This window comes from Prenolepis imparis, unplaced genomic scaffold, assembly GCF_030444845.1.
Source record: "Prenolepis imparis isolate NDT839.2.m4 unplaced genomic scaffold, iyPreImpa1.0 SCAF_8, whole genome shotgun sequence".
In the NCBI taxonomy this organism is placed as follows: Eukaryota; Metazoa; Arthropoda; class Insecta; order Hymenoptera; family Formicidae; genus Prenolepis; species Prenolepis imparis.
Genome location: NW_028141166.1, coordinates 3,756,206 through 3,764,252, shown reverse-complemented (window position 1 = coordinate 3,764,252; position 8,047 = coordinate 3,756,206).

Below are 8,047 nucleotides of genomic sequence, written 5' to 3'. Positions count from 1 at the left end.
AAGCAGTGGTATCAACGCAGAGTACTTCAGCGACTTTTCGGACCTATATTTTTCTCGCCTATTTTTCCATTGGAAGTACGAGGTTAATTGATAATTAATCAAATGGAACTCAGTGATCTCAAACCAAGAGATACTGTTCCGAAAAATTAGAAATTAATTTTCGCGCTTGGCTCTAGTTGCCGACATCTAGAACATCAGATCACATTTATTTATTTATTATTTATTAGGAATAAATATTAAATATTAGGAATAAGAATTATTCTAAAATAATAAAATCAAAAAACTCTGATATAAAAATACAAATTCGGGTATAAAGGACTAGTAAGGGCAAATAAACTAATAAGAACCCTTTATACCCGAATTTATATTTTTATATCAAAGTTTTTTCGATTTTATTATTTTAAAATAATTCTTATTCTTAATATGTAATATTTATTCCTAATATTTTTTCTATTAATCACAGGACTTTACACTTGATCGAATAACGACTGTTAGTACATTTAAATTATCATTATATTTAATTTTTAAACAAATTAATTGTCTGTTTTCCAAATATCTTGCTATAATAAAATTAATTATAAAATTAATTTTTCAGTTAATTTAAAAAATTAAATTATTTTATTATGGCAAACAATTTACATTGAGACAACACAATTCATTTCTTAGACATAATTTAACAAAACCAATTATTCTCAGTGGTCAGTAAACATATCTGCATATAATTATACAAGATGTTAAAAAAGTGTCGCATACGCTCAACGCCATTTGACAGAATGAAAATCTAAGAAAAAATGTCTAATACTATTTTTTGATGCGATGAATAATTTCACCTTGTCCGAATTTAAAAAATGAGACCTAAAATAAATTTTATAAGGCCAAATTCGCACTTGATGACTGTTTCTCTTTAAATAATTTTTTCGGAAAATTCTTTTCCACTTCGCGCGTTCCATCGTTTGTTTTCTCTTGTAGTTCCGTGCTGATTGACTAATTACAATAATTAATTGCAGCAAAACTATTCATCGCATCGAAAAATAGTATTAGATATTTTGTCTTAAATTTTTATTCTCTATCGAATAGCGTTGAGCGTATGCGACACTTTTTTAACATCCTATATAAGTTATTTATATTCTATAAATTTATATTATTATTTACCATTTATTATTATGTTCAAATTTTAAATGTATATGCAAATAATTATACAAGTTATTTATGTTTTTATAATTTATACTACTATTATATACTTACTATATGTTATGTGCAAATTTTATATTTAAATACATATTTTTTGTATGCATTTGTACGCGCGCGCTTATAGTGCTCTAATATATTAAAAAGTATAATTTTTAATTTTTGCTTCCTCGTAGAGGAAGCTGTTTTCGTAAAAAAAATTTTTTTTTAGATTTCTATACCAATGTGTTTAGAATGTTCCAAAACGTCGAAAAATAACATTTTTAAAAAATGTCCGTATGTGTGTGTATGTATGTGCCCACCCATGTTTTTTTTAATTTAAATATCTCAAACACTATTTGACTTGCAGCGCTCCAATTTGGCATACAAGTAAAGTAGAACAACACTTTTATTTAATGTCATTTTTATAAAAATTTATACAGTGTTTCATTTTTTATAAAATTTTGAATTTTTTGAGAAATGTCTGTAGTTGCTCTAACTTCCGTAAATTTTAAGATATTGGGATACATTTTTTTATGTAAATAGACTATCATTAAAGGATTGTTGGTATTGAATTTGACGAGGATCGGTGAAAGGGTTTATTTTTTTATAAAATTTTGAATGTTTTGAGAATTGTCTGTGGCTGTTCTATCTTTCGTAAGTTTTAAGATATTGAGATAAATTTTTTTACACGAATAGACTATCATTAAAGGATGGTTGGTATTGAATTTGACGAGAATCGGTGAAAGGATTCGATTTTTATAAAATTTTAGATATGAAAAATGTCTGTGGTTGTTCTAATTTCCGTAAATTTTAAAATATCTGGATAAATTTTTTTAAATAAATCGACTATCATTTAAAGATATTTGGTATTGAGTTTGGCGATGATCGGTGAAAGGATTCGTTTTTTATAAAATTTTGAATTTTTAAGAAATGTGCATTTTTATTTTTCGCAAATTTTGAGATATCGAACTAATTTTTTTTACATGAATAAAGTACCAATAAAGGATATTTGGTATTGAATTTAACAAGGATCGGTGAAAGGGTTCATTTTTATAAAGTTTTTATAAAATTTTTTTGAAAATTTATGTGGTTATTTTATCTTCTGTGAATTTTGAGATATCAGACAAATATTTTTACATAAATTTTTTTACATAGAGTATCATTAAAGGATGTTTGTTATTTAATTTGACGAGGATCAGTGAGTGTTTTTTTAAAATAAAATTATCAGTTTTAAAAGATGTTTGTACATGCTTTAACTTTCGTAAATTTTTAAATATCGAACTTATCGAACTTTTGAAAATATCATTAAAGAATGATTGATATTTAATTTGGGGAGAATTTTTTAAATGGTTTATTTTTTATAAAATTTTTAATTATTTTAAAATTTAAATAATTTTTTGAAAATTCTGAATAAAATATTATTAAAGCATGATTGATATTAAATTTGTTGAGAATTGGTCAATTTCTTTTGATTGTAAATTGACAAATTATACAACATTTAGAACACAGTAGCATAGAAATCTTTAAAAAATTTTTTTAAGAAAATATTTTTTAATTATATATAGGGTTTGCTAGTATTGGAAAAAATTGTGCAAATGGAAATTTGCACATTGCTTCCTTACCATTTTATTTTGCTAATTAAGATGGTTTTTCAATTATGGCTTCCTCATAGAAGAAGCTTAATTTGCACATTGCCATAATTAAAAAACCATCTTAACGAGCAAAATAAAATGGTGAAGAAGCAATGTGCAAGTTAAGCTTCCTCTATAAGGAAGCCATAATTGAAAAACCATCTTAATTAGCAAAATAAAATGGTGAGGAAGCAATGTGCAATATTACATTTGCACAATTTTTTTTACATTATTTTGTAACTGAAAACTAGAAAATATAATTGTGGATTTTAAAAAATGCAGTTTATTTATTCAAATTTCCCGGTCTTTGGTCGATGGGGCGGGGCTTAAATCTCGAAGATGTTAGATTCATTGCGATGCACAGAAATCTTATAGGGAAAGTGGGGGACTGGTAGTCCATATTTCTATAGTCAAAGGATCCGACAGATTGGTGCGACCGCTCAACCCCGTAAGACACGCTGCGGATTGAGGTCGATTTGACGATAGAGACGAACTTGAGAGAGACCAAGGCGAAGAAAGAAGTTCCGGTGAGGCTATCCTTCTGTAAGCGTATTATAAGAAATCAATAATTAAAATCATTGTTGGAGCCTGGCTAACTCTACGCCGTCACGTCGTCAGCCGAGACGGCTCTCTGTCGTCTGCTCCGACTCCACTCTGTCAACGGCTCTCTCGATCGGAGCAAGAGCGCGTAGGAGAACGATTGCGGAACGGGAGAAAGCATTGCTCTCCCAGCAGTCGTAGTAAACGGTTGATTCGGTTCTAATGATATAATTTTCTCTGAGTTTTTGGCAAACGACCATTCGGGTACATTTGATCCGTATTTGCGATACTTTAAGTATTTGAGTCAAACTGTAAAGAATATTTGTTTATTATTAAATACAAATTAATAAGTGTATTTTCCAAAGTCATCTCAGAACATTTATTATAATTAAACGCACATACAATTTCAAAAGACTATATAGTTATTAAAGAAGAACAATCCTGACACTATCCTAACTCTCAGTTTACAATCCGGTAGAATTCAATAAAATTATCTTACAGTATCTAATAATTATCACGTCCGCAAATTTGTGAATCCGAGTCTCGGCCGTTCTGACGCGATTGTATCGTTTAACGAAGTTTTGTCGCGTGGGCTCTGCCCCTTTAGTAAAAATATTTGGTGTAAGAGCGATCGACGTCAAACGGCGAGTACTTTTGTGAATTCGGGCACGTGGATAATACTAACGCGAAATCTTCGTCTCTCTGGGATTCGGTCATATATGTCGCGTCTCGTATTATATAGTTGTCGCGTCGTTCTTTTATGAAATTTTTGCTATTGTGTATTACTGTCGCTTCTCGTTGTTGTATGGGTTACCCGGCTGTGTCCGGACGTCGTCATCGTGTTAACGTCGTCGCGAGGGGTCCGAAATCCGAAATTAAGAGTGTGAGAGCGTATTTCGCGACCACCGGCGAGAGCGTGTGAGAGAGAGCGAGAGCCACCGAGCGTGTGAGTGAGCGAGAGAAAGCGCGCGGAGAATTCCTGGCGCCCGCGATTAACCTGTGAATTTCGCCCGTCGGATCGCGCCAGATCACCGTCAACGGTATCGTATTACTCTCCAGTCTCACCGCCGACCCGACCGTCCGAGCATTTGCGATCTAAGAGTCCGTTCGATAATGTCAATTTGTATGGTCGCGGCTATTATCTCGTATTCGTTTATCATATCGATGCGCGGATCTCGGACTTAAGCTTGTCGCGAATATAATTTTATGTTCGATCGTCCGAAGTATTTTCTCTTGTATCTATTTTTGGTTTGTTGTGTCTTTTATATTACCTCTTGTCCTTATATTCTCTTTTTCTTATTATTATAGTTTTCAATTATATTTCATTATTATTATCGTCTTTAATTATATTTTGTTATATTCAAATTTTTTTTTATTACCATCCGCTATTATATTTTTCTATTACATTTATATTTATTTTTCTTTGTCAACAATAAAAGGCATTACTATATATTATTTCTTCCTTTAATTAGCGTTATCTTGTTCCTTTCGTATTGTCTGATCAAACGTCTGTGTCTTCCGTTCTGTGTCTGTCACTTCGCCAAAAGATTGCAACATCTTTCAGTTAATGTATTTTCGGCAACCACACCCTGCCCCTCTGCCGTTAGGCGAGCTAGTCAGCCCGTAGCGGGATTCCCGGCCTAGATTTCGCATTTGTTTCGCGATTTGTGGATTGACGCGTGAAAGACCGCGTCTGGCGCCCAAAACTTTAGTCTCTCGCGGATATCACGGCTGGCGTTCTGCTGCGGCACGCGCGGAGCGACCAAGATCTTAGTTCCCGTCGCGTGAATACTAAACATCCCTGTGTTTTGCTGACGGCCACGCTCCGTTCTTCCGGCTTGTCGCGCGAGCCGGAAGAAAAAGTCGTCACAATACATATACATTCTCATAATTATATATAAATTTGCTGTAAAAATATTTAGACAAAATACTTTACATTTAGAAATATCACAGACTTTATCCGAACAAAATATTGAAATTTCATATTTGAAATCAGTTGTACCAACAATTTATAAAGTAATTTTTATCAATCATGCTATATATGTAGAATCGGAAAATTTTTTATTCTTAGAGTCTCGTTTTAGATCTTATTTATGGTGACAGTTGACAGATCTAGATTTTATTTTATGTGTAGCAACGTTTCTTTTGTTTCTGCGTAACTGCTGGCTTTCATCTGGAAGCCAAGCGGATCAGAATCAGTCCCTCTGACAACGATGGTCAGTGAGAAAATCTTTCTTTTAGGTAGAATAGGTAGTCAGTCGAATATAAGCGAAAGAATGAACAAGACGATCGACTCGAGCACTCGTCATTGTAACCGTGCTTCATTTCAATATCTTGTCTTACTTATTAGTATAATTTTGTTTTTTAATAAACCATTTTTATCATAACTATTGCTTGTATTTTTATCATAACTATCGTCGTAATTCCACACTTTACTACATATTTTTGGGGCTCGTCCGGAATACGGCACAGTATATAGCAACAAACTGAAGTGAAGTGATAGTGAATGGTTTATACCATGAGTAGCAACTCGCGAAGCAACTCACCCCTCCCATCACCCCTGCGATCTCAAGAAGATGACGCAAAGTTGGCAACAATGAAGACGGCTAAACTTAAAGAAGAATTAAGCTCGAGGAAATTAAAGACGACGGGCAAGAGAATCGAATTGGTGTTGCGACTGAAAGAGGCGTTAGACTTAAAGCGTAAACACGGTGCATTGACGAACAATGATGATCCTGCTGACGAACATGAAAGCGACGAAAATAGCGATACTGCTGAGGAGTCTAGCGAAGACGACGAGACGGAGAATGAGCACGAGGCAGTCCGGAAAACTAAGAAGAAGAGTCGGAAAGAATACAAGCGCGTGTTTTCATTTAAGGACGTAGAAGAATCGCTTGAAACATTTAGCGGAGACGACAACGCGAACGTAACTAAATGGTTAGACGACTTTGAAGAATTTGCCGAAATGTGCAATTGGTCCAGCGTGTATGTACAAAGTCGCGTATGCAAGGCGTTTACTCCGAGGCTCGGCGAAGATATTCGCCAATTTCGAGAAGTGTACAAAGACGTGGAAAAAGCTGAAGAGTGCATTAACAGAAGAATTCAGTGAAGCAGTGGACAGCTACAAGATCCACCAGCAACTTTCACGACGAAAGAAGAAACCAGACGAATCATTCCAGTCATATATATACAAAATGATGGAACTTGCGACACAAGCCGAAGTTGAAAGTCGTGCCACAATTAAATATATTATCGCCGGAATTCAAGATGAACCAATCTATAAAACCGTGCTGTACGGAGCGAAAACAATTTGCGAGCTTAAGGAAAAATTCGTTCAATACGAATGCATGAAAAATGAAACGAAAGGAAAGAGCAAGCCGTTGAAGAACGAGGAGAAAAAGAAATACTTCAAACAAGACGGAAACAAGACAACTGACTCAAAACTTGCTTCAACTGCGGAGAAAAGAATCACATCAGCAAATATTGCCCAGACAAGGATAAGGGAATAAAGTGTTTTAAGTGCAGTCAATACGGTCATATCGCGTTGAAATGTTCTGCTAAGCCTACGGAAAAGCCTACTTCAGCGTACATTTATGTGTTCTGCTAAGCCTACGGAAAAGCCTACTTCATGCGACATTCCAGCAGCCACGAAGGAAGCAAGACGATCGACTCAAGCACTCGTCATTGTAACCGTGCTTTATTTTAATATCTTGTCTTACTTATTAGTATAATTTTGTTTTTTAATAAACCATTTTTATCATAACTATTGCTTGTATATCCTATCGCTGTAATTCCCACACTTTACTTTTACTACATATATAAATAGACAAGAAAATTCATTTAATCAATTGTAATATAAATATATTTAAATCGATTTAGGCACTTAATGGGCGTATCACATATATTTATTTACATCATATTATATCTTAAATTAAGAGATTTTTAGTTTGGTTTTAATATTAGGGAGTCTTTAAATTCTTAACGTTAGTTCACGCCGGCTGAAAAAAGCGTTATTTACAAGCAGTCATTGTTTATAAGGTAAAGGAGAAAAATATTGGATCGAAGAGTCTGAATAGTTTAGTTGGTAAGAGCAGTCGCCCGGCAAGCGAAAGACTCGGGTTCGATTTCCGATTCAGCGACTTCGGCCCGATATTTTTCTTGCCTATATCAGAGGGGAATTTAGGAATTAAAAATTCTTGAATTGAGAATTAATTCCACTTTAAGTCTTGGCAAAGAACCAAGTAAAATTTTCGTGCCTCGTGCGCATCAAATTTCTAGCGGGAAAATAAAATTTCTGCTATAACGCATCTACATCCGCGTACAGCTCATATAGCCTCTTTATTTCGTAATCTATTTTTAGTTTGATTTTTTGAGAAGAGAATATTTTCTATACAACAAAAGTTATACGACATGAAATTTTGACTAAAATTCCAATGGAATTTCTTGTGGAATAAATTATTTTCCCGATTGAATGAAACACTCTTAAGAATGTTTCCCGTCAATCCTCATATGTATCCAGTGACAATCATATGATCATTCAAGATACGTATCCTGAAAAATCAACAAGAGATCAACAGCTGTTCATTATAAGGCGCTCTTAGCGATTTTCAAAAGTTTATATAATTTATATTAATTTATATAATTTTTCTTTTTATACAAGCATACTTTTCAGATGATATAAATTAATAGTAGGAAAAAATAAAAGA